The sequence below is a fragment of the Ictidomys tridecemlineatus genome, chromosome 13, assembly GCF_052094955.1.
Source record: "Ictidomys tridecemlineatus isolate mIctTri1 chromosome 13, mIctTri1.hap1, whole genome shotgun sequence".
NCBI lineage: Eukaryota > Metazoa > Chordata > Mammalia > Rodentia > Sciuridae > Ictidomys > Ictidomys tridecemlineatus.
The window spans coordinates 5,833,004-5,860,868 of record NC_135489.1 but is presented as its reverse complement, the minus strand read 5'-3'; the positions used below and the strand labels follow the sequence as shown (position 1 = coordinate 5,860,868).

Here is a 27,865-nt window from a genome sequence, read left to right as displayed (position 1 = left end):
AAATATTCTATATAAACTGATAGCTTCCTATAATTTTCTTTGAGCTAAAGTAAATTAAAATAATACAGAGAAGGAGATTGAATTGGTAGTTTAAATGGATACCCAGAGGAAATAGTATTATTCTTTCAAAGTCTTTCTTGGGAAATTTAAATAAAAATAAATCCTGAGTAATATAGGTAAAGGTTTATAACTTTTTATGTCCAAGTTTTATGCTAATAGATGCAAACTCATAGTCAAAAGAACCCACTTTATCTCAATCTGAAATCTGAAATCATGAAATGTACTGTTCCAGATTGGCTTAAGTTTTCCATTTTGCTTTGAAATCCAAGTTCTGCTAATTTTCTGACTAACTCTGCTTCTAGCAGAGGATAAAGACTTCATCTTTGTAGCTCTCCTTTTTTGAGATTTATTTTAGGTCGTTTCTCTCCTGTCTACATCCTGAACTGATTCCACTTTGCCCAGAGTAGATGGTGGCAGAGCTGGCTGGGCACACATGCTGTGAAGCCTTCCTTCCCAGCCTCCCTCCTGCCTTCCGAAATTACTCGATATTGGGCCATCAGCGAACAGTTTCAACTGAGCCCCAAGCTGTTCGTCGGTGAAGTAGTACTTACATTATAAAGATGCCAAACAATAAGATAAGAATATAACGCAATTACATTCATATGCTGGACACAGTGACCACTCAAATACCATTAGCATTTACAATCATTATGACAGGAGCATGATTCTTTATAGTGATTGTGCAAAGGAAGTGAATTTTCTACTGTTAAATTATTACCTATGAGATCTCTGGACATTTTTTAAAATTGTGGGAGCCCTACATTATAAACCATTTCCATTTTATATCACAACTTAGAGGACTCAAACGCATACTTATGAAGATTTAACACAGGCATCATGTAAAAAAGAAGAAAATGATAGCTATTGTGTCTTTTTTAGTATTGAATTACCCCAAAGGCACTTTCTGAGTTGTCATAAGATAAAGATTTTAAATATGTTAAGTGCTATTTATTTTTTTTACCTCTCATAGTGCACACATTGTATAAGAGCACACATTCACTAATGACTAAAGTTTCTTTACATCAACATGTAAGTCTGCTTCATTCTTCAAATGTTTTGTATACATATGTATAATACTCACACACACACATTTGTGTTTTAGAGGCACTATAACATTAAACTGAAATGAGAAGTATTAGGAAATATCTGCTATCCACTATTTGCAAACAAAGCACCATATGTAATTAGTTCACACAAACATTGAATAATCTTTGAAAACTGATTTTGCCAAACAAAACTGAATTTTATGTTTAGCTTGAACTTCTCCCCTGAGCTCCAGCCTAACGTATCTGGTTTCACATTCAACATCTTCACTTAGCTGCTTGTTGGGGCAGAGAAGCATGACCTCCCTCGTCTCACCAGTGCCTCTGACTCTAGTGCACACTATCAGTCTTGACATCATGTCACACTCATGTCACTTTCTCATACACCACAGCCCCTTCAGACCATGCCTGAAAATCCTCTCATTTTCACTAAAAGCAAAAGCCCAGCTTCATGCAATGGCCCCTAAGTTCCCATAGGATCTGTGCACTCCTCCAAACATCTCTAACTCTTCCTCTCCTACCCACATACTGCAGACATCCCATGCATCCTGAACTATGTAATGAGTCTTTCTTGGTTACATGATTAAAATTTCAGCCCCTATGTGAAATTCTCTATTGCCTTCTGTATTTTATCTTCCTGACATCACTTAGAAACACCTGATTTAATTTACAAATGATTTGCGTATTGTCTATCTCTCCATTAGCATGTAAATATTTTTAAAAAACAGGAAAATTTTATTTTATGGGAAAAACTGCAGCTCAAGGATTATGGAATAAATGAAGAAATACCAATGATTTGCAGAAACAGGACACAGACGCATCAACTGGAAGAAAACATCTTTTTTTGAATCCCGACAGAAAAGGTCATTGGAGAGGTTAGCACTTTTGAGTCAGAGAGACAGAAAAGTATTTTGTACAAGAGTAAAAGTTCTTCTCTATTTCTCTGTCCATAGTTTCAGCACGGCCAGTTCTACATCAGTGTGTTAGTCAGCTTTTCATAGCTGTGAACAAAAGAATATCTAACAAGAACAACTTAGAAGAGGACAAGTTTGTCTTGAGTTCAAAAGAGTTGAGAGGGTCCAGTTTAGGGCTGGCCACCTTCATTGCTCTGCGCCTGTGGGGAGGAGGTGCATCATGGTGGAACAGCACTGCAGAGGAGAGCTGTCAGCTCATGGCAGCAGGAAACAGAGACAGAGGAACCAAGGACAAGCGTGACCCCAAGGATGTGCCTGCAGTGACTTCCTTCCTCCAGCCACGCCCTGCTTCCCACAGTTACCTCCCTATGATCCATTCAGATTATTAGTCCATCATATGGATTAACCTACTGAATTAGTTGCAGGACTCATTATCTAATCATTTCACCTCTGGACATTGCTACATTTTCTCATGAGATTTTGAGAGACAAAATATCCAAACATAACAAGCAGTGTCACATACATAGGTAAGATCAGTTTGGGAGGATAGCTAGCATTTATTTTAGTGGAAGAATTTTTAAATTATTAACTGTACATTGCTGGTATACAAATCAACTATGAATATTTTGGCATACTTATTCACAGAATGCTTCTTAAGGTTATCATATTGGTAGAGAATCAGGGAAGCACATCAAACAGTTCCAGAACTTTAACTGATGCACACTTAATCTCCAACTCTTCTCTCCCTCTCTCCCCCTCTCTCTCCCTCCGCTCCCTCCACCTTTCTGCCTTTATCTCTCTTTTTGTATGCTTGTGCAGTGCTGGGGATCCAACCCAGGGCCTCCTGCTTGCTAGGCAACTACTCTACCACTAAGTCCCATCCTCTCTTTCCTCTTGAACAGATAATTGGAAAATTGCCTCCTTCCTTCTTTTCTCCCCCTTCTCTCCCTCCATTCTTTCCTATCCCCCTACTTTCCTCCCTCACTCCATTTCTACTTTCCTTTTCTCTTTCTCCTGACTCTGGTCTAATAATACTCTTTAAAAAACTACTGATCTCTGTGCAAATTGAGTAGAAAGGATAGAACAATGCAGCCTTGATGATCACCACCCACTCTCTTCCAAGGTATCCCAGGACTTTGGACAATGTGATGGTTTCGCTGAAGGTGAGATACTCTGGCATAAGGACTAGGTTGGATTCTCTCTCTACAACTAATCCAAGCCTAACTTAGATTGAATAAAGAAATAAGTGTGGTATTTATTCACCATGACTCAAGCAACAACCTAATCTTATGCAGAAAGTGGGCATGTGGAAGGATGATCTGCGTGAGGCCCGACACTCAGAGAAGGGCTTCTCAAACAAGTCCCTGAGAACAGAGGAGCACCCATTGCTGATTGGCTAACTTATTTTCACTACTTCAATGTTTGCACCAGAATATAAATATTTTAGCGTTTGCTATTTTAAAGGGAACATAAAACAATTTCTAATCTAGTAAGTAACTTTGGAGTATGTGTTGTGCTTATGTTTTATTTCCTACCACGCTTGTTCAGGACTTTACTCTAAATCCTAAGTTAAACCCCAGAGACAAAAAGAATATGAATTTATGTCTAAATAAATTTTAAGTCTATCCTTAAATAACATGTTAATAGTCAATACAACTATACTATCTAAGGTTTATGTGAGGTAACCAGAAAAACAAATAACTAAAGAGTAATCAAAGAAAGGTATAGATAGATTTTTGCTCAGTGTTACAGCACTTGCCTAGCATGCCTACAGTCCTAGGTTCCATCCCCAGCATGACAGATGAATAAGTAAATACACATAAATACATAAATAGATAAAAATAACAATTATTATGGGCTGGCAGAAGTTCTGCCTATCATGTGCGGAACCCTGGGTTTCATCCCTTGCACTATATAAAAAAAACATTAGTATGGTAAAATAGCACCTTTTCCTTTAAGGACAACAGCACCACATATAATCCACTTATAAATAAATCTCTTTTTTTTCATAACTATGAAACTCTTCAGGTCTCCACTGACTTGTTAGAAGTAAAAGAATTTTGTTTTCCTACTGAAGAGAAATAATGATGAATTTCAGAATAACATATCATAAAACTAAGGTAATAAAATTACTACCTATAGTACTAATAAAGTGAAGCAATATAAACTGTGAATGGTTGGTTTACGTTCCCAAAAGAAATTATTATATCCACATGGACTTACATAAAATTTAAAACATTTTCTTTGCAGAACTGAATATATATATATATATATATATATATGTGTGTGTGTGTGTGTGTGTGTGTGTGTGTGTGTGTGTGTGTATGACTTTTGGGGATATAATTATAAAATCAACTCTGAAAGCATTTTATCTGGTGTCTCACCTGCCATACCACAAGCTTTATCAGTGAGCCAAAAATAAATAACCTAACCCTTCTATAATAGCTGTCACTAGAAAGCTAAACAAAGTCACCATTCATCTTGCTCACAGTCATTTTACCCTTTAGCAGATGTGCTCTTTGAACAAATTTATTGGCCTTATGAATAAAGATTAGCACTCCTCTGTTCTACTCTGTTGGGAAGAACATTATTCTACTGTAAATGGACATAAAATTCAACTAAATGAATGCTTTAAAAGTAAAAAAATAAAAAACATTTTTTGAACTAAGATTTCTGAATATACTGCAGTACTGGTTTTCTCACATATATTTAATGAATATTTTAAATATATGGACACCCACATCTGGAAATATATATATAAAATAGGGTTAACACACTGTACCTTCTAAGTATATACAATTATTATGTATCAACAAAAAAATTAAAAAGATATGTGAATTTTCAGTTTAATTTTGTTATGCAATTGGTAATTTAATGCAATTACATCCATAGTTACAAAGATTCTATATGCATATCAATATTGTTTGTTTTCATCTTTAAATTTCATTTATCATAGTTTCTAATATTGATAGGTATTTAAATGTGTATGAATCATGATGGTTTATGTACATTTCCCCTTCGTCTAATTCATAGAATGTATTTATATGTTGAACTATATAATTGTTTTCAGATTGCTAAGCATGTTCTGTGCTCATATGCATATTATATGTAATGTAACATAGTTATGTCTAATTTTCCTGTAAGTGTTCATGAAGATTCACTGAGACATATATATGTGTACATCATGAAATATACAATAACAAAAAATTAGATGAACATATTTTTATGTTTTTATATGTGACAATGGAACTCATTTTATGAAAGCATGCCACTAACATCAAAAGTATGACCTAGGTATTTTATTGTACATAGTTACCCACTAAGTGCCACTCAGAAAGCTAAATTAAACATAGTTCTTGACCACCAGATGTGTTTAATCTCCAAGAATGAGAGTTTGATTGAAATTGAAGACTCATTAAATATTCCTGCATCTAAATTAATTTTGCAAGTCACTTAAAAGTTCACATTTTAACCTGTCTTTCTTCAGCTACTCTTATGGATTGCTTGTAACTCAGAAAACCAGTAGACCTGCATTCTCTGTTGTTGAACCCCCTCTTTTATGTAGACGTTCAATGGTGCGGTAAAGAAGTGAATTCATGTGAGGATATGTGTAACACTTTTAATTAAATATGGCTATAAACAATTAAATATATTTAGTACATGATCACTCAACTATGCTATGGGCAATCACCTGTGAAATTTACACTCAAAGTGTTAAAGCATAAGTTTAGTATTAAATATATAAGATACAAACTCTTTTGTGTCTTACTATGAACATGCTGTGAATAAACTTTCAGACTCATCTTTTAGTTTAAAAGCTAGAAACAACTGAGAGGAAAAAAAAGGAAAATAATCATCAGGTTTCTTTGGCTTTAAGGATTAGAGAAAGTAACAAAAATAGAGGGCATTTGGTCTTGCAAAACCTACTTTATTCGTTGATGATGGCAGGTATGATTTGGTGGGTGCTTTGAGCTGCAAAGGACGTGTAGCATATTATAATCTGATGTTCATATGCAGAAAAATGGGCTGAACTGAGCAGATCCACAGCTACTGTCCTGCATGGGATCTGGAAGATGGCAAGTTGGAATCCTCTGGCAGTTCTCTTCTCAGTGCCAACAAGTCTGGACTGGAGGTGCATAGTCGGACACCACAGCAATATTTCTAGGGCTTTCTGCTGCACTTGTACTCCAACAAGGGAAACGCTAGGGGGAGTTTTACTTGGCTTCCTGGAACAGGTCTACCGGTTGGCCAAAAAAAAAGAAGATAGCTTTTTTATATTTTTCACTTTGGAACACGTTATTCAATCAAACATTTTTTTTTCTTGGCAGTTTCAAGCATACTCAAAAGGCATATTAATGGCATTTATTCCGGCAACACAGCATTGCTATAAATTTTAATAGGATCTCTCAGATATTTTAATTAGCAACTCTCACATATATAGATTTATGAATTATTTTTGGTGTTCACAGAAACTATAAAAGTAAGAGAGTCATTAGAGAAATGAAGTTAAGTTGAAGCTTGGAGATCACAAAACGATCTGGCTCCTGCCTTAGGTCTTCCTAAGTTGACCATAAAAATGCCATCTGCAATAGCAGCCCCTAAGACAAAGGACAAGAGCAGAGGTCATCTCTAACATAGGAGTAAAATGGATGGCGGCTTTGAGAAAGCAGTTTCTGGATTCTTAGCAGTAATCCTATCAGCAAATGTGATTGTTTCTTGTGATCACATCTCTGTATCTTCAGAATTGGAAGAAAATTTGGGGCAGTACTGTGGGCTCCATCTTTTGCCATGTGTGAGTCTTGCTTTGACTCTGCCATTATTTCTTATTTGGAATCAGGGCAGACATCCAGTTGGTCAGACATCGAGGAAACAATAGGAATGTTCTTAGCTTAGAAGTAAACATAGTCCTTATTTCCACAGATGAAGAGTGCGACTTTATTCCCCCTGCTCTGGATTCTGTCCACCACCTTCTCATAGGTTTTATCCAACACATTTACCACGTTCACTTTGATGATGATGTCCTCATTCTCCAGCCCAGAGACATCAGCCAAGCCACCCTTGTGTACCTCTTTGATGAATGAGCCAAGTGGACCCCCAAATTACATTTAAGAGAAAACTCCAGCCATTTTAATCTTTAATCGGCCTGCGGAGTGTATGTAGGCTTATGATTGCTACTTCCTCTATGGTGTCTGGACCTGAGACCTCCAGAGGACCAGGGATAGGGATTGGACCCTCTTTGACAGAACCGTGAGGCATTTCTTAACTTTGATAGTAGAGAAATGGGGAAAATGAGCCAGTGCTATATGTTACCTTTCTCTTTGTCTACCACCAACAGTGAAGTCTGGTTTCCACCCTTTCTAATCATTTCCACCACCCTCATGTTTGAGGGTTTCACCATTAACAGCAACTACAAGATCATTGTTCTTCAAGCCAATTGTGTTAGTGGGACTTCCAGAATGTATGACCTTGCAGCCTGTTTCTGTTCTGGGCCTGCCTTCAGATAGAATCCACAGCCAGCACTTCTCTTCCTCACCACAACTCAGGCCCAGTGGGGCGGGAGTTTCAAACTGGTGTTTCCCTTTGGAATTGTACCGTCTGTTCACTTTTACACTTGCCAGCTTCTTTGTCCACAGCAGGAATGGGACATGGCTTCCTGATGTCACCTTTTCCACCACTTCCTGGTGGCTGGATCTCTCCACATTCTTTCCATTTCCTTCTCAGGTGATCATCAACCAGGCCACCAGTTTTTATAGACACACCCTGAGGTGTATTACCAGTCATGGACACTTCCTTTGCACCTTGGACACTTTTTAGAGAGACGCCAGAGCTGTTCCCCTCCTTCACAAGGCAGCAGAGCCGTGGCTGGATCCAAGTCTCCACTGCTCCATTCACCACAAGGACTAGTTTCTCGTCATTTGAGCCCAGCTTCTTCTGGATTTGACCCAACTCTTTCAAGTCTACCCACTTTTTAATGCTTTCTCATAGGAATCTTCATACAGAACTAGTAACGTCACTGAATTCCTACTCTTCCTAACCGGACCCACCACCAGCGTATGCTCTTCCCATCAACAAAGATACTGTTGATTTTAGGAACTCTGTCTCCGTCTAGAAGACCAGCCTTCTCTGATGGGCTACCATTCTCTACCACCAGGACCATGTGGCCATTAGTATCTACCTCAATTTGCAAGAAGAATCCATAGCTTTGCCCTTCTGGTTTGTATGGTTGAGATTGAAAGTGGAGGTGGTTTCTGTGATGAAAAATACAAATGGATAAATCCCTTGGAAAGAATATTTAACTGGAGTAGAAAACCTTGTTCTCCCTCTCTTGTGCTTCTGTTCTTCCAATTCTGTTTTTCCATGTTCCAATGTGGCAATGTTTGGAGATAAGCAGGCCATCATCCAGGACTTGCTGTTTCCCCAAGGGTGACTTTCACTTGAGGTGTGGACCCATATGTTCAACTAGGTACTGGACATAGATGCTTCATTTCATTGGCTTCAGGCAAACTCCTCTTTTTCCTCTGACCTCTCAATCAGACATTTCTTAGTGTAGAACTGAAGGTCCTTGCACTCTTGCTTTTCTAATTTCTGACACTTAAAGAAGCAGCACTGAGTTTATTTTCAATGGAGAAGATTATTGAAAGTGTGGAAGCGCATGAAGGTCTTTTCCAAGGTCTTCATGCATCACTTCAATTACCTGTAATTTTTTATCCTTTACTTATTGTATCTGAGGCTAATTTGCATTACTCTACATTTGTCAACATTAAATTTCATTTGCCACATGTCAGCCTACTTAAGTAGAAAATTCAAAGTGTATTAGAATATACTAGATGTAATTTGAATATCACTATTTAATAACTTTTTTCACCTAATCTCAAAATTGAAACACCCTCCAAATTAAGATGAGGCTAAATGTCTAATTTGTTAATTGTAGTAAAATAAAGTGTAGGAGTGAAAAGAATACGCTGTGTAGAAGAATGCATTGAACGGGACATTTCCCCCCAGTTTTGATGGTGCTAGGGATTGAACCCTGACTGAAGAATATTTTAATTTTTAGAGTTTTTTAAGTAAACAACACTAGTTTTTAAAATTTGAAATTGGCATCATTATTTGAAGGTCTAAGAATCAAGTAAAAATGGTTAATACTTATCAATTGCATTAAAGAAACTGTTAGAATAACAATACATTGGCAAAAGCAGTAAATTATTACCTTTGAAGTTTACTTCAATTATAATTAAGAAAGAAAATCATTGTTATCAAAGAAAATTGTAAGAGAGTCATTGAGCAAAAGTGGTAACAAAGCAATCTGAAAACAGAATTCTTTGAGTATATACAGTTAAAGTTGTAAAGAAATTAATATTTGTGGGATGAGATGTTGTCAGTTTTGAGAAGAAGGATGTGGGAAAATGTGCTACCAGCATATTTTGCTGTGTGAATGTTTTCAATTGCAATTTAAGGCTACTTCGCAATTTAAAGTATTTATACAGGATATATTACTGCATTGATACAGGAGAAGCTTGTATTGATAGACTGTTCTTGGAATGAGCTCAAGATAATACATTTAAAAGATTAAGAGAATCCATAAAAATATGTCAACAACTTAGAAAAATTCATAAATAACCATAAATAGAATAAAGTATATGAACTCAATAGGTATATATTCTGGAGCCTTATTATATATTTCAAATACTATTAAATTTTGATCAGAGGTGAATACAACACATTTTACCAACACATACTTCCCCCAAAGATTTGAAAGCAGTGATTCAAAACAGTGTTTTTGTTCTTCTGTTCAGAGCAGCATTTTTTATAATACACAAAAGAAGCAAACCAACCATTTACTGACATGTCAGTGGGTCAGCTATAATATATGTATACACGTGAAATTAGTCATGAGAATTTTATCAATTTATTATTCATATTATTATTCAGCTTTTAAAAAGAAAGGGAATTCTGACACATGCCACAATATAATAAAGGTTAAAATATCCTGCTAAATGAAAAACTGCTTACAAAAGGGCAAATGGTGTAGACTCCATTTCCTGAGCAGTGAAATTCACACATTAGAAAAGTAGAGTGGCAGGTGCCAGGCTTGGGGAGGATGCATAGAGAATAATCTGTTGAGCCCAGTTTCAGTGTTGCACAATGAGAAACACTGTATAGACAAATGGTGTGATGGTGGAATAGTAATTTGACTCTATGTCACTGAACTACTCATTTCAAAATGATTACAATATTAATATTATTATGTGTATTTTACATTTAACACAGCAACTTTGTCAATATTTATACATTTGTATCATTAACTTCATGATAGCTTAATGTTTAAAAAGTGTATCATAAAAAAGGAAAAGAAGGAAAATTGCATTTTATAATATGATATGAATTCATATTTTATAATTGCTGTGCAATTCTTAAAAGCACAGAGGAAAACACCAGATATAAATTAAAATGATTAAAGGCTAATTTAATTCAATTGATTGTGAATATAAAGAAAAATCCTGACACCAACATTTAATTTGAGAAGGATTTAACAATTGGGTTGGCCTAGAATGACGTTTCTACTCTCATTGTCTTTTCATGAATGTTGGTGAAAAGAACTTAAATGGGTTGATAAATTTGCCAAAAATACCATAGCAGCATGTGCGTTTTGAAAATTTTAACTACATATTTTAACTTCTAAATATTTGGCTTTGCAATTTTAGAATGTAATTATTTTTTAAAAAGAGTATCATTTTGAATGTTCTTAATTTGTAATCCTCTATACTTTAGCTTAGATAATTATATTTTAGCTTTATGTTTTCCTAATATATGAATTAAGATATCACAACATTTGAAATAGCTTGAATTCCTAACTTTAATACTTTATAACTATATTACTCATGGCAACAAAGTGATGAAAAAATATCTAAGAATGTCATTGAAGATGCCACAAACATGCAAAATCCAGGGTCATGTATATATGACCCCATATTTTTAACTAAAACTTTTGCAGCCATTGATCCACACTTGATTAATTTCTACGCATTGTTTGTTTTAGGGATCTTATATCATGCTTTCAATGTGAATGTGCATTTGCTTCAGCACTCCTTTTGAAGAAATAATTCTTCCCCCACTGAACTGTCCTGGAAACTTGTCAAAAATCAATTGGTCATGGATGCAAAAATTCATTTCTGAACTCTCAAATCTATCCTATTGACCTATAGGTATTATGGTGCTAGGTCACAGCTTTTTGATCAATTTATCTTTGCAATAAATTTTAAATCAGGAAGTATGATTCCTCTAACTTTTCTATTCACTAATATTTTTGCTCTCATGCCCACTTCAAATTGCTGTGAATGAAATCATCAGGTTTACCATTTCTAAGAAAAGGACATTAGATATTTGATAGGGATTTTTCTGAATATATAAATAACTTTAGGGAGTACTGCCTCTTAATGTTACTAAGTCTTATAATCCAAGAAAGAAAGCAAGTTACCTTTATTTTTTATGTTTAGGTTTCTTTTAATTATCTTTAGAAATGTAGTTTTCAGTGCAAAAGCCTTTCACCTCCTTGGTTAAATTTATTCTTGGGTGTTTTATTTTGTTCTTTCCAGTTCTATTATAAACAGAAGGTTTTATTACATTTTACAAATTATTCGCTGCTGGTTTATAAAAAAACATTATTTTATGTTGACCTTACATCTTGCAACCTTGATGCATGTGTTAATTAGTTCTAGTGAATTTTTTATATCTTAAAGAATTATTTGGATATATATGTGTGTGTATATACACACATATACATTTATATATATATATATATATATATATATATATATATATATATATATATGGATATATATGTCCATATATCTCTCTCCCTCTCTCTAGAGACATGGACATATATATCCATATATATATGGAGATATATATAAATATATATGTGTGTATATACACACACATATATATCCAGAGAGAGAGAGAGAGATTCTCAATTTCTCAATTAATCTCAATTCTGTCCTACTGACCTATAGGTCTTATTGTGCTAGGTTGAGAGAGAGAGAGAGAGAGAGAGAGAGAGAGAGAGAGAGAGAGAGATTTTTTTCCTCTTGGATCTTCTAATATCCCACAGGATATAAGCTGTAAAAATAGACACCCTTGTCTTCTCACTGATCTTAAAGGCAGCTCTTTCATTCTTTCATCTTTGAGTATGATGTTAGCTGTGAATTCTTCATAACTATCCTTTGTCAAATTGAGGAAATTCCCTTTTATCCTTCTACTTTTATCAGAAAAAGATGTTGGCTTTTGTCGGAGGTTTTTTTCTGTGTTAAGTGAGGTAATTTTGCCTTGGAAGTTTCTTCCCTGATCACTCTATTAACATGGCTTAGAACATTGATTTTGGTGTGTTGAACCACTCTTGCATTCCTGCTATAAATCTCTTTGAGTTCTGTTGTATAATCCGTGTGCTATGAAGGTTTGGATCTGCAGTGTCCCCCAAAGGCTCACGTGTTGGAGGCTTGGTCCTCACTGCAGCAATGTTCAGGGGCTGAGCTTTGGAGAAGTGATCAGACCCTGAGGGTTCTGATCTCATCAGTGCATTAATGACATTATTGGGAGGTGGAGGAGACCGAAGGAGGTGAGACGTCTTTGGAGACATTGGGTCACTTGAGGCCTGCAGTGGTATATCTTGTCTCTGGTCCCATGCTGTCTCTCTGTTGGCTGGCTGGCTGCCTTGAAGTGGGCAGCTTGCCTATCCACTCACTTCTGCTATGATGCTCAGCCCCACCTCAGGCTGAAAGTGATTGTGCTGGCTGACCATGGACTGAACCCATGAGCTAAATCAATCTTTTCTCACGTATTCATCACAGCAACCTAATACACACGCTGGTGGATTCAGTGTGGCCAGTTGCTGAAGATTTTTGCATATATATTTATAAAAGCTATTCTTCTTTAGTTTTCTTTTTTTTATTTTTGTCTGGCTTTGGCAACAGGATCATTCTGGCTTCATAAAATGAGTTACCAAGTATTCTTTTCTCTTCTTCCTTTTGAAGACTTTCAAAAGGATCAGTAAATATTTAAATGTTTGAAAATGTTCATCAATAAAGCCATGTGGCCCTGGACTTTTATTATTTTTTATTACCCATGTGAGGATACAATACTACTGCCCAACTCATGAGTGGATCTGCATAATAAGAGGGGAATTACTCTTGCTGGGAAAGGTTCCAAGCTGTGAACGTAGTTACCAAGATCATTTATCAAAAGATACTACCTCAGGTTAGAATATGCCTGGAATCATGTCTAATGGAGAACCATTAGATTGTGACATCAAAGGAAAGAGATTTAAAAATGAGGGTCAATGAAGTCTAGGAAAGAGGCAAATGGAAAGACATATGGAAGTTAACAGAGAATGTGAAGGTCTCATCCATGCTTACAATACCTCATTTTATAAAAGAGGCCTCCATGTCACAGGTTGTCCAGGTGTCTCCATTAGTTTATGTCATCCAGAGCTGGCCCTAGTCTCCCAAAGCTATGCAAAAGGCCCATGCACAAAATGTCCCAACAGCCACAAAGGAGGACATCCATAAAAGTAACAGTGCATGCTCCATCAGGATAGCCCTCTAATGCTGATGCTACATACCAGGAGGAATATCAATAACATCAAGATGGGAAATGGCACCATCTGTTTAGGATACCACCCTGCCACTAAATGGCCGGTTGATTACATCATGTTTCCACTATGGAGGGAAAATTGATTATAAAAATTGACAATTACACTCTGAACAGAATTTGTACTGTATCCACTATTTTTAGCAGCACAATAATCAGAGCGCTCAAAGAAATTAGTATACTGATATTTGGATCCTATGACTATGTCTTCCAACAAAGAAGTCTATTTCAAGGTGAGTAAGTTTCAATGACCACAATAATCATCATATCACTGGGATGCATCAAATAGGATACATAAATAGATGACTGTTGAGGGGCTGCAGCCATAGCTCAGTGTTAGAGCGCTTGCCTAGCATGCATGAGGCACTGGGTTCCATCCTCGGCATCACATAAAAATAAAGAAATAAAATAAAGGCATTCTGTCCATCTACAACTACAAAAAATTTTTTAAAAAAGAACCGGCTATGGACTGTGCCAGATGGATTATGCCACCGTGTTCTAATATGCTGGGCTCCAGCATGTTATAAGGAACCAGAAAATGAAGTTGGGAAGAGTAACAATGCCTCTTACCGTCAATCCTACTGAAAAACCACGAGTGGGTTCTTCCCATCTCTTCACCCTAGACTTTGCTAAATTGTGGCTCTTAGCTGTTGGGTGTGAGAGTGTCTGAGAAGCTTCTCAATAAGTGTTCTGAAGTAGCTCAAGTTATGATTCCCACGTAGAAACACCGAGTCTTCATGCTGGCAGACCAGGAAGCAAAGGGAAGCATTACCACAGTGGTTTAGAAAACCAGAATGAACTTCTGTGGTCCTAGGGGGAGGTCTGTAACTCGGGATACCCTGCGGCATACTCTGGGGTCCCTTGCCTAGTGATAATCACAATCTTTGTTGACCAACAGTTAGATTAGCAAATCTTGACCCTCTCCTGGGAAAAGATGGGGGTCACCTAGCAGGAAAACATCAAGGCAGCAGAAGGTCAACCACGGGCGAGGAGCACTCTTTCCCTCCTCTCTCCTCCTCCCTCTCCCCCTCTCTCTCTTCTCTCTCCTCTTATTCAGTCTCCACTTGTTCCTTCTGTTAGTGATTCTAGCACTGGTACGAAGAGCTAGAGAGAGAGGGCACTATACTGTGATTTCTAAGTGGATTGAGCAGCAGCGCAGGGTGGGAGGGTGGGAGGGATGCAGGGGAGCTTATGGGTGCCAACATTTCTTTTCTTACCTGACGGATTCGAGTCCACCTGTGCTTCACAGACCCTGCTCTTCTGTGGGCTTCCCTCTAGAAGCCTTCCTTGTGGCTTTGATCTATTAAGATTTTGCTGGTTTGCAGGACACTGCTTTCTGGGCATTTATGGCGTGGAAGGTCAGCTGGTTCCTGTAGCTGGAGGAAATGCCTAAAGGGGCAGAGGATCTGTCAGTAAATACTCAGGCCATCCATTGTCCAGAGAAGTGATGAATCATCCACAGCTCCTCAGAGCTCTAAGGTGGAGTGAGCCGCACTGTCCTGGGTGCCTGCTGTGGGCCCACTGCTCCCTGCCTTTCTCCTCTATGCTCCCTCAGGCTTTCTCTCTCTCTCTCTGACCTGAATCTCACATGCCAGTCCTTGTCCCTTGGCTTCTTTCACATTCAAAGTGTGCACACACACTTCTCTCTCCAAGAAATCACCCCATCTTCCCCTTTACCAGCCGGTCTTCCACAGTTTCAATGATGCACCTTCAAAGCATGTTTCCAAGTAGCAGCACCTTGGAATCCTCAGATGAGCACTCTCCAATTTTTTACTTCAAAAAATGTCACTTAATTAAAAAGCTTTTTCTTTCTTTTTTTGTCTTTTTAAAATATTTGCTTTCAGGTTTTCTTATATTTAAACCTCTCGCATAATTTATCAAAGTGTTTGGCAATAGCTGTTGAATAAATGACCCAATGTGAGTAAATGAATAAATATTTCATACATCCCTAATATGCTCCGATTCATGTAGTATTTATAAGAATATACAATGGTTATTTTTTTTAAATCTTAGTCATGGCTATATAGTAACCATAATGAAGAATCTGAGTGTGAAGTTCATTGGCTTCATTGAATGCTAATGTCTAAACAAATACAAATGTGCTTATTGCATCTAAAATCCTGCTTATTGGATATAGGTAGTGTTCCTGATATTTTAGTTGAGATATAGGGCTGAAATATAAATATAATATGTGATATTTGTATAATTATTGCCTTGTGATAAATTACTTAATGAAAAATGCATTAAACAAAAATGTCCATATTAAAATCACATATTAATGATGTTCAACTTAGAGTTCATTAGAATTATTTAATAACATAAAATGATCAATTCACATTCAAATACCCTTAGTTGTCTAAAAATGTCTTTTCCTAACTTTTTCTTCAAATAGGATTCAAGCTAGTCACACAACTATAGTCAATTCTTATATTGATTATCATCTATTTTTTCCCAAATCACGTCATTCTAGCAAATCTGCAAAAGCTACTGGTTAATTGGAGAAATTTGGGTATTTTGACATTGCATTCCCTTACAATTTTAAATGACTAACTACTTTCTTAGAAAATCCTCTCTACTTAGTTTTCCACACTTTTATATTGTCTACCTCTTTGGAACCCAATGGCTAGATTAGGTTAGATTCAGGATGAATTATTTTAGGCCAGAAACCCAATTTGTTGTTATCCAGTATTTTTCTAATAATTTTATTTCTAAAAAGAAAGTATAATAATCTACTGCAATTTTGGTGAAGTTACGATAATGAGTGAATTCAGCTCACATCACTCTGGTTTTCTTTATTTTAAAATTTCTGGTGAGGAGCTAGAGTTGTGGCTCAGTGGTAAAACACTTGTCTAGCATGTGCCAGCCCTGGGTTTGATTCTCAGCACCACATAAAAATAAAATAAAGGTATTTATTACAACTAAAATAAAATATTTTTAAAAATTCTGGTGAAAATTATATCTAATATTTCCATAGGATTATCAATCTTTTAATTTTTCCAAATATGATTATTAAAAATGGTGGTATTTAAAATAATGCAATCATCATTTTATGAAATAAGGATGATTTTAATGCCAAAAATGTAAAATGCATACTTTCATAATAAAGGATAATTCTCCCAAAGACAGTTTTAACTTTTATCCACAGGTGGGCACAGATATTGATGTGGAAAAATGCATGCACACATCTACATGAACACACACACCCCATGTGCACACACATGCTGCATCTGGTTATTTTTTTCTTTGATTTTTCTGAGGTCAATGATGACTTTATCTTTGCCTGGCATCTAAAGATGGACTTTAGTTGAGAACCACTGCCCCCCATCAAACAGGACACACAGAAGAATGATATTCACTAGATTATATTGTTTTATTGTGTGTGTGTACAAATATGTAACAACAAATCCCACCACTGTGTACATCTATAATGCACTAGACAAGCATGGAGGAAAGGACAGAAGATTAAACTCTGTACCAAATGTGTGAATGCAAAGGTATTCCTATCTCATTCATTGATGATCAGTAGGTAAAGTTATAGTCCATAAGTTCTGGGAATGTGGTGAGTTGTAAGGGTTCTATCTTCGGGATTGGGGTGTCTGATAGCTTCATGACTGTGGCATACTTGGTGGCTATGGAAGTTTCTGTGCAAATGCACAGAATGCCTAGCTGCTAGGAAATGCCTGGCTGCTATAGCAATGCCCTGCATGAGAAGGCTCTGTATTAGAGCTGTGCCTCAACTTTGATTTCAGGCACAGAGCTCCTGGAAATAAAGAAACTCATTTGTTAAGACAGCCACAATGTTTCGCCAAGCTCCACTGTACCTAAACTTGTTCACATAATAGTAACTTTAAACAATGGACTTTTTTGAGAGCTACACAAAGCTCCTTACATTGCATATTGCAATTATAGTATGTAACTGAGGAATAAACTGCATAATGTTGCTAACTCTGTAACCTGCCTAATGACACAATGGAAAGTAATGGACTACTGATGCCAGTGACCTAATACAACCTATTGTATAAATAAAGCTGGCAACTTGGACAAAGGACATTCACCCATTCTGCCCTTCTGCCTTTGCAATCTTGTCTCTGTGTCTCCTTTTGTTTTCCTTACAGTGAGCTTTCAATATTCTTATCCCTGTGAAATGATTTAGTTGGAAATATTCTCTATAGAAATCTTTCCCTGAGTAAGGATGCAGCTATCTGAATACAATATATAAAAACAGACATGGTAAATGCTTGATTATTTTACTTATTTATGAGTTTTCAAATAATCAGTTGATATTTTAATAACTTTTAAAATGAGTGAAGCAATTCATAATACACGATGGGACTATTACTACCAAAGCATCCTTATCTGTGGTAAACACTTCTGACCTCAGTGAATCCAGGTTCCTCCGTTTCTTTGTGCTTGAAATCACCATCAAAGGAATACAGGAGTCACTTTGGATGGATGTGACCTATTAATCTGTGTTGCATTCCCTAGTCTTCTGCTGTATAAGATGTTCCAAGATCTTTTTGTTGATTGTAGTAGGACACCTTGAAGCAGCTATTTCTCTAAGGAGCAGTAGTTCCTTCAATGGGGAGCAATACTGAGAGACCATAGTGGGAGTGCAGGGAGGCCGTTGCTAGTTGTGCCATTAGCTTTTAAATATGCGCAGTGAAGAGGACAGAGCCATGAATATTTTATGAGCTCACAATTCCAATCTGAAATGTTTGAGTCTTTATGATGATAGGCTTTGTATAATTTCCTTGATTTCCTATGAGTATCTTTTTCCATTTACATAGCAAATCTTGGTGCTGTTATTATTAAAATTACCAATTCTTTGTTTCATGTTACTATATGTAATAATATTTTCAAAGTATAAATCTATTGAATGCATTTGAGAATTTAAAAAATCCTTTCAAATATTTCCCTTTTTTGGGAGGGAGTTTATTGCTATTTTATTGAATTATAAGAGTTCCTACAAGGAACTTTTGGGAATTCCAGTGGCTATATAAAAGATGCTAGGAATTAATAATCATCTAGGAAATGTGAATCAAAACCACAGATTTTACCTCACACCTGTTACAGTGGCTACTATGAAAAAAAAAAGATAATGAGTTGACAAGATTATGGAGAAATTGTAATCCACATAAACTCTTGAGGATGATGAAGAGTGGTGTGAGTATTATGGATAATATATATGTTCCTTGAGAATCTTCAAATAAAATTGCCATATGATCCAGCATTCACATTACTTACTGGGGGTTTCAAGTTCAGAATTTGAAGACATACCTATATCCTCATGTTCATTGCAACATCATTTAAGATAGCAAAGACTTGCAAATACCCTACATAGCCATCATTACAGGAGTGGATAAAGAGGGTGGGACATATAAGTACAATGGAATATTACTTACCCTTTAAAATGATAATCCTCTATTAGCAACATTTGTAGACCAAGAAGACAATATTCTAGGAGACTTAAGTCAATCACAGAAGGGCAAATGCTGCAGGATTCCTCTTACATATGTGGAATATCAAATGTATTGAAGTAGACAACAAAATGGTTATTAGGGCCTGGGAAGTTGTTGTTTAATAGTCATAAACTTACCCTGCCACTGGATGAACAAGTTCCAGATCTACTCTATTTATCATAGTTTCTATTGTTCACAGTAAGTTATTGTGCAATCAAAGAATTAAGAGGGTATAGCTCATATTAAGTGTTCTCACCAAAACATACAAACAAACAAACAAACAAAAAACCCAAAAAGTCCCAAGTAAACTTTTGGAGGTGAATATGGTGATGATAACATGAATATACACATATATTTGAATATGCATTAGTTAAGTGCAGTTATTTATATATCATTTATACTTCACTAAAGCTTGGAATATAATAAAGTTTGAGATTTTCAATGATTCTTTATGTCTTTAGAATTCTAGAGGTAATTGCAATGAAAACACCATGTTATAATTTCCCTTGAATAAATTATGTTCTCTGTACCTTTATGTACCAATTTAATACGAAGTTAGATTAATGACTTTTTTAGTTTTATTTTAAGCAAAAGGATATTGATTGATTTTGGAACAATGCCTAGAATTAAACATTATGTTATAGAACTGAAATTATACTAAATAAGAAATATTTATTAAATTTTTACCTATTAAAATATGCTAGGATGAAACTGATTTCAAAGATAATGGTCACATGGAGTGGAAGATGTCATTCCATTTTCTACTGCAGGTTTTAGTTAACCAATATAATTAAAAATACATTGAAAGAACAGAAACTGGAAGAAAAAATGTAAACAGGCTATTTAGAGTATGAAGTGATTGGTGCACCAATATTATGCATTAGATATATAACAATACATGCAAAATACATATATATGCTTGTTACCTTCGCTATTTTATTGGGGATGCTATTTGTTGAGGTATATTTCAAATTGCACAGTGAGAGCTATGGATACTACTAAAGTGCACCCGTGATGCCAGTGCCCCTTGAATGCAGAAACTTGCCATTTGGGGTGTAAATGGTGCAATAATGTCAAAGACTTCTGGGAGTAGAGAAATCAATCAATATGTTGGTTCCATAGCAGAGGCACCCTGGGATTCCTGACAAGTGGTGCAATCTCCCATTTTCTCTCTTGTTCCTCTACAACTCTATTCAAACTTTTCAATAGAAAGCCTGGCCAAATGCCACAGAAGGAGGAAGAGAAAAAAAGTAAGAAAAAAAAAGTAGAAGTCAAATGTTAGAAAATAAAAGTAACAATGAATGTGAACTCCCTGACCTTAAATAAAAGGGAAAAAATGTACAAAGTGTGGTGCTGAACAAAGCCTTGCTAGAATAAAGGAAGCTTGGCTCACTGCCTGTGCGGTCGCTTAACAGATCAGATTTAACTGCCAGTACTTTCTTTGTACATTCTGCATTTCACTGCAATCCTAGGTCCATAATCAGCTTTCCCAAGCATCTGACGGCGTTCAAATCGACTAGATACAACCAGGAATATTCTGGTAGTCTAAATCAAACATTGTACTGGAACATTTTGGGAAGAAAACGATCAGATTTTCCAAAGAAATGATAAAGGATTACATACAACTTTCAAAATAATACAATATAATAAGAAGAAAGCCCTTTATTCTCTAAAATTATTCTTTCTTTAGCCTTCTTCATTTAATATTATGTTCTTTATTTTGAAATTTTGAAGTATCTTCCAAATTTAGTGAAATGTGCAAAAATACTTAATTTCAGAAAAATCTTATGTCAGCATTATATTAAAATGTGTATTCTTATTATGACAATTATTTATTTGGAAAAAATAGAATGTGAGCTCCATTTATGTTAAGGAATATGGAATTGGATTTTTTTTTTTTTGAGATGAGTTCATACAAGGAAAAGCACAGATCTCAAGAGTGAAATTCAGTTCTTTTCCTTATTTCTCTACCAGGCCTCTCTCTTGATAAAGAAGCTGTGTTTGACAGCCTTTGCTCATCCGGGTAGGAGCCCGTAGTCATTCCATGACGAGAATACATTGTTGTGATTGGCTCCACCATATGTTAATTTTGCCTGTTTATGAACTTGACATAGGTGGGAATTTAGTCAGTATTACATGAAATTCATCCCCATTACTATGTCAGGATAATCTTCTAAGGAATTATCAATAGCACCACAAACTTCTGGTCTTTATAGAAAGAGTGTTTTGAATCTGGATTTGCATACATTCCATTGAACAATTTGGTAAGCACTGACACATGAAAACACCCAAGAAACAGTCACCAAAGCCAAGCTATAAGCATATCCAGCACCCTCATGCTATCCCATGGTGTGACTTATCCCTGCCATCCCTAGGAAGCCACTGATCTACTTGCGGCAGAGCTGTGAGCCAATGTGCTTCTATTATTTTACATAGAGGAATCATCTGGACATCTGTAAGTTTTGTATGTTGTCTTCTGTCAGTATAATTGCATTAAGATTAACTCTTGATGTTTGATTTATTCACAATTTTTTTTTACTTTTTATTATTGAGAAGTATTCCAGTATGTTTATGCAGTACACACACACACACACACACACACACACACACACACACATACACACACACATACACATACACATTCATTCATCTACTAATGCACATTTGAGTTGTTTCAGTTTTTTGACAATTGCAAATAAAACTCTGTGGACATCTATATACACATTTTTGCATGGACAAATGCAATAAATTTTCTTGACTAAACATGGAGGAGTAGAAGGGCTAAGGTGTTTGTATATCCACAATTAATTAATGATAAACTTTCCGCCTCTTTTCCAAGTAGCTTTAATTTACACATTTCTAATGAATAATGTGATAATACTATCCAATGGGCTTTTTATCATTTGTACAATGCCTTGTCTAAGAGTTCTACTTAAATACTTTGCCATCTGTAACTAAATTGACTTCATTTTTTTTTAAATTATGAGAGTTCTTTTCATAGTTTGGTCACACATATTTGTCAGAAGTGTGCTTCTTTCTTTCAGTGAACCACCTTTTTATTTATCAGAAGTGTCCTTTGCAGAGAAGAATGGTTTAATTTTTATTAATCCCAATTTTTTAACATGGTACCTACCTTTAATTGCCTATATAAGGAATCTTTGACAGTCCCGTGCACTTTCTGTCACCAATATTCTATTTTCATAAAGTGTCTATTTGGATTTCATGAAATGGGCAACTTTCTATTGTTTTGATTATTTTCTGATTATTGAGTATCCTCAGTTTTTCAGGTACTCTGACTGACTGTTATTTTGATGGATTTTCATCACTGTGACCCAGACAGACAATAACCATTTAAAAGGAGGAGAGAGCCATCTGGCCCTGCAGTGGCAGGGGTTTTAGACCATGGTCTGATGACTGCGTGGGTTTAGGTCTCAGTGCAGCAGAACGTGGCGGCAGGAGGCGGTGGCAGAGGCAAGCCACTGGCTCGTGGCACCAGGAAGCCGACAAAAGGAAAAAGGGACAGAGATGAGTCCTATCCCCAGGAGTCACGCCAGAGACCGTCAGCCTCCAGTGTCCACCTGTGTGCATTTTCCACCACCTCCCACTAGTCCTGTTTATTATCAACCCATCAAGTGGGCTGGCCCATTGATGAGGTCAGAGCCCTTCAAGGTGCAATCAATTTCCGAGACCCCCATCCCTGAACATTGCTGCGTTGGAGACCAAACCTTCAAGGCATGAACCGACAGGGGGCGCTCCAGAACAGAACGTCATTGTTTTTGGAATCTCTGACAACATCTTGGATTGTGGGCATGATTGCATAAACCTGCTTTTCTTTATTTTTTTCTTTTTCTCTCTCTTTTTTTTTAAACACTTTCTTCAGGCAATAAGCTGTGACAATGATAGGACAAACCTTGTTGGTCTCCTGTAACATGTCTTTGCTAATTGACACTCCTCTCTTAGAAGAACCCATTCACCTCCCTTTTTAGTTCCCCTCACGCGATCATAGAGTAACTAGTGCCAACTTGAACACAAATGTGACAAATCCACCATCAGATGGAATAGCAACTGAAAACTGTCCCCTTTGCCTGTCCATCTTTGCAGGGGGCAGTATGAAGCTCTACAAATAGCCTTCCATAGGTGCTTACTCTATTTTGAACTCATACTACACAAAGAGAACTGCCTTATATCCTTAGAGTACAATTACTTTTATATCCTTAGAGTACAATTGCATTTATTTCATTTTTTTCTACTATGTGCCCTTTTAGGATTCTTTTTTTTTTTTTTTTACCTTGTTGAAAAAAAAATCTGGAAATAGCTGTTATGATTCAGGAAAATCCTGTGGTTTCTCAGGATGTAAGTTGCAAAGTCCATCATATTTGGGGTCTTCCTCATTTGTTTCCCCTCTTTCATTGCCACTTCAGGGGCCCAAACAAATATCAGCAACAGGACAGAGAAAGATATGAGGTTTTCAGAATATCTTGGCTTAGCCGTAGTTTCTGCATTATGTCTTGGTATTAAAGACCTAGACACCACGTAGCCCTGTCAGAGCCTGTAGATGATTGAACCCGAAGGATGGTTTCAAGTTAATTGAAAAGTATAGCATCTGGGTTGACAGAGCAGCAGTTTATTATGCACAAACTCAACTGTTGAATGAATTGAGAATTTTCAGAAAACGGTTCATTCTCTTCCATTCAAAACAAATGAGTAAAAGCCAATACCAAAAACTTCTTTACTAATTTAGGCAGAAATCTCTGGTTAGTATTATTAAAATGCCTTGTCTTCTGTACACAGAAGAAACACACACATGCGCACACACACACACACACACACACACAGGACTTTATTACTTTCATAGTAGACACAATTTTGATTTGGAACTCAAAAGTCTCAAACTCTGAAAGAGTAAGTAGCACTTCCATTAGTTGTCAGTTGGACATTACGCATAACATAAAATTTTAAAAAATGCCCATTTATGATCACAAAGCTGCTTTGGCATTCAGCCATAGCCCAGCCAGGTTGTCTGCTCCTGATGGTCTCCAGGGCTGCTATCAAATCATCCCCGAGGCCCAGGGTCTCTAGTGAAGGCACTGCTGAAAGTGGATCCAGATTGCATGTGTGGGTTTGGGTGGAGTTCCTTCCTGAAGGGCTGCTGGGCAGAGGGCCATATTTCCCCTCTGACTATGGAGCAAGGCATTGAAGTTTCTTGAGATGTGGAGCTCCTGCACATGGTAGCTCTCCTCCTGCCCAGGAGGGGAGGCGTGTGCTAGCAGGAAGGAAGCCTAAGTCCCTACAACTGGTTCCCAGGAGCTGATGCCATCAGCACTGCCTCACTTTATGGTGAAAAGAATCTGCACAGTTCAAGTTCATTTACAGAAGTAGGACTCTGACCCACACCATGCACATACTTCCCCAGAAAATCAACCTCCCTTCTCAGCGCGCGCACGCACACACACACACACACACACACACGCAGAATCAAGGTAAGTATTTGAGGTGATACATGTGTTACTTACCTGATATAGCCATTTCACAATGCATACGAGGGTCAAAACATCATGCCATATACTTTTATTAATATATATATATGTACATATATATATATTATAGTTATATATTATGATTCAGTTTTCTATAATCATAAGTATACATATATAATTATATACATGATTGTTATAATATATATATGTTATAATATATATACATATATGTACAATTGTAAAAGTACAGAAAGCCAATCTGTAGTCCAACCTCTAAGAAACAAGACTGGTGCCTCCAGTGACAGTCTTGGAAGCTGAAGAGTCATTTCTGTATTGATCAGCCCCACATGGCCGGGACTAGATTACTAGCTGACAGATTCCTTCATGTTTAAACTTGTGACCGACCAGGGACAGCTGATTCCACACCCCAGCCAATCTTGCAGGCTGCAGCACTTCTTGTCACCAGGCTACAGCCCCCATGCCAGTGCACCTCACCAGGGAAGCTGGGGCCTCCCCTTTCCATGTGGGGCACTCAGTGCCTGCCTGCTTCTGAGCCTCTGCCAAACAGAGGGGATGCTGGCTGACGCCCTGCCGCAGCAAGGTCAGAGTGAACCGCCGCTGCTTTTCTGTGTGGTTTATGTCACACCCCATGCAAGGGGAGGAGAGATCACACAGCTGGGAACACGAGGATATGGGGCTCTGGGGACCATCTTAGACATCCAAGCACTACAGGACCGAGGCCGGTTTTCTAACCACTCACTCCGACACAGTTTTTCTTTGCTTCCAGGCATTCTAGTCTGAGGTGATCATTCAATTCTATATCTAGAGTTCAAAAATGTGATGCTGGTTATTTTATTTGTTATGCTCCTTGAGGCAACGAATTCCTGAAGCAGGAAAGGGTTGGAACAGTGCTACCACTCTATAAGCTTCAATTCCCATGTGTATTTTACTCTGAGTCCCCAAACCCATCAAATGTGTGCTTTCACCATATGTCTCCTAAAAGTGAGAACTGTTTTCTGTTCATCTCTTGTTCAAGTAAAGATGGCTTCCAAAGTTAAAGGGTCTGGTCCTTTAGGTTCTCCTCAAATTTTTCATTCATATCAAACTTAGACTCTGATTTAGAAATTACATCAATGAAATTTAAACATACTGCTAAGTTCCAATAAATGCAAGATAATTAGCTATGAAAAGAAGTAGCCCTCAAAATAGAAAACTGAATTAGAATTTGAATCACCAACCATCTGGGGTCACTCTTACCTGCATGGGTAGCATCCCTATCCACTGAGAGTCCTTATCTATCTTTATATCCTCATGGCAATTACTTAAGCCTTCCTAGCAAATGGCCACATGATGCCTCTACTACAAGGGCATGGTCATCTTGACCAGGGAACAAGTGCTCTGCAAGGAAGGGACACGCTGCCATTCAGCCAATGCACTCTGCAGGGGCCTCAGAGAATCCAGTGCTGAGAAGAGAGGACTGTGTGGAGGACAGGCAGCACCAAGGCTCCACAGGCAGAATGCTTTCAGGAAGAATGCGTGAGAGACTAGGTTAACTAAGAGAGGCGGTCACCACGTCCAGGAGACCATCTGAGAAGTGTGCACGTGGGCCTCGGAAGAAGCCATCACAGCAGTGGTGGGGTCTCCAGGGAACTAGCCAGGCTGTATCCACAGGAGCCTGTCCTCCAAACACAGTGGAGACCTGGCAGCAGGGCAGCGGTCTGTGTGCTCTGCGTTTCCCTGGGCATCCTGGAGGACACCCGGCCCACTAAGAGTCCTCTGAGCCCCGCTTCTCCCTTGAAATCTGCAGTGGCCTCACCACATGGCCAAGGTGGAACAAGGAGGAGCCAAGGAAACACAGGCTCAAGACCCGGTGCCCAGCGAGCCCAGCTAACTTACTGCTTTCCTTGTTCATCGGTGCAGACCAGGAAACCAGACAGCCGGCCTGCTTGTCCCTGTTGCTGCTGGTCTGTGGGAGCCCTTTGCTAAGTGGCCCTTCTTCTTCCTAAGAAAGGTGAAACTGTCGGTGGAATCTAACTACTTAAGTTTGGTGGGTCTAACTTCAGCTCGCACTGAAGAGGGCATATTAGAATAAATAATACCAGGAGAGAGATACTGCATAAAACACATCTTTCCAAAAGTATCTCTACTTAATATTATTGTGTACATAAGTGTCCCACTATATCATTTTTAATTAGCTAAATTAATCTCATTTTATGGAAGGAACACAATTTAACCATATTGTTGGCTGTAAGTTGATATTAATTTATTGTAATAGTGTGCTTTATAATAAAAATCTTGGATTAATATTTTATACACACACTGTTTCCTTTTGAAAAAGTAGGTTTATTGGTTGAAAGTTATGTCAGTTTTTGAGAAGAAGTTGTGTATTACCAGCAGTTCATTACTCTAGAATGTTTGTGTCAATTTATACTCCCAATATATTCCTATTTAGTTACTTGCTGATTATTAACAGATGCTATTATTTTGTCCTTTTTACTTTTTGATTTTCTTATATTTTGTTAATTTTCACGTGTATTTAACATCTCTTGGCTATTAATTAGGCTGTATTTTTTTTTTTTTTTGGTGTTGTGGGTTGAAAATTTCTTTATAAATGATGTCGCCTTCTCCTGGTATTCACATTTTCCTGTTGGAGATCTTTTGACTTTTCTAATTAGCCCTTTAAGAAATCTTTTTTAAATTGTTCAAGAATATTTTAAACTTTTGCTTGCCTCTAAGCTTTCTTTTATTGCCTCTAATATTTCTACATTTTTCATATTCCAATTTGAATAGTTTTCAGCAACATCAATTTGTGCATGTCAATGGTTCATGCGGAGATCTGTCAGACTCACCTGATGTGTGAGGCCTCTGGCTCTTCTTCCAGGTAGGAGGAGGAGCTCACAACTTCCATCCTGCCTTCCATTTCCAAATTACGGCATATTTATTTCATCTACTAGCTCATGCACTGATTTTTCTATTTGTTAGGAACTCAATATGGAAAGGAAGGCATTATTTATTTTACTGGATCTCAGAATCCAAACACGTATGTCCATATTTTCTCAGATTTTGACAAATTTTCTAACTATTCAAACAACTCTCAAATGTAAAAACCTGGAGGGATACACTTTTGCTGGCATGGTTTCATCTCAATGACAGAAATCAATTAGGAGATCTCGGAAAAGGATTACTCAGAAAAGGTGACACACCCATAAGTTGAAATCTAGGGACACTCTATTCCCTTGGTAATTCAGTTTTGCAAAATAAAAGCAGGC

At 37.2% G+C, this 27,865-nt stretch overlaps 1 pseudogene; it reads right to left on the bottom strand.

Annotated features, from left to right (window-relative positions):
- Positions 1-6,739: 6,739 nt before the first annotated feature.
- Positions 6,740-27,504, bottom strand: LOC101958252 (Na(+)/H(+) exchange regulatory cofactor NHE-RF3 pseudogene; annotated as a pseudogene).
- Positions 27,505-27,865: the final 361 nt, after the last annotated feature.